Genomic DNA, 1008 nt, shown 5'->3' on the forward strand with positions numbered 1-1008 from the left:
GAATTCAGCCCATTTATATTAAGAGAAAGTATAGAGAGATTCATTGTTGTCCCTGCCATTCCGTTTTCCTAAGTTTTTCTTCTTTCCTTTCCTCCTGTGCTTGCTCAGTTAGACTTTGAGTAATGCCTGTTTGGGGTGGGTCCCAGTTCCTGGTTGCTTTCTTCAGGTTGTGTCCCCCCTCTTAGAATTCTTTGTAATGCTGTCTTAATGTTTATGTATTCATTTAGTTTTTCTTTGCTATTAAAAGTTTTCAGTTCTCCATCGAATGTGAATGCTAGCTTTGCCGGGAATATCAGTCTGGGTTGGCAGTTATTGGCTCTCAGGGCTCGTATGGTACTTTCCCAGGCTTTTCTTGCATTCATTGTTTGTGTGGAGAGATCGGCAGTGATTCTAATTTTTTTTCCCGTTGTAGTATAGCTCCTTCTTCATTTTTGCTGCATGCAGGATTGTTTCCTTATTATTCAGATCCATCATTTTTACTATAATGTGTCTAGAAGTGTTTCTCCTGGGATCTTGCTTGTTGGGTGTTCGATAAGCTTTTGTGATGTAGTTAAGACGGTCGTTTTTGAGGTGGGGAAAATTTTCATTGATTATCTTGTTAAATAGGTGTTGCATTCCCTTGTTCTGGAATTCCTAACCTTCGTCCACTCCGATTATGCGAAGGTTAAATTTTTTAGCATTATCTGCCTGCTCTTGAATTTCCCTTTGGTTTAATTTGAGTGATTTTTCCATATCTGTCACTTTTTGGTCCAGTTGGTGTATTCTGTCTTCTGTATCTGACACTCTACCTTCCATTTCATTCACTGTGTTGACCGTGGCTTCTATTGTGGTTTGCATGGAGGAAATGGATCCCTTTATGGATTCAATGTTGGTTCTCAGAGTACTGATCTTACCTCTCAATGAGGTGAGATCAGTATGCATTACCTCTAATTTGGCATTTATCTCACTTCTTACTGAGGTGTGTGCAGCTTCTATTTTTGCATCCAACTTTTGTTTGATATCCTGTAT

This window comes from Dipodomys ordii, unplaced genomic scaffold (genome assembly GCF_000151885.1).
Source record: "Dipodomys ordii isolate 6190 unplaced genomic scaffold, Dord_2.0 Scaffold52, whole genome shotgun sequence".
Lineage (NCBI taxonomy): Eukaryota > Metazoa > Chordata > Mammalia > Rodentia > Heteromyidae > Dipodomys > Dipodomys ordii.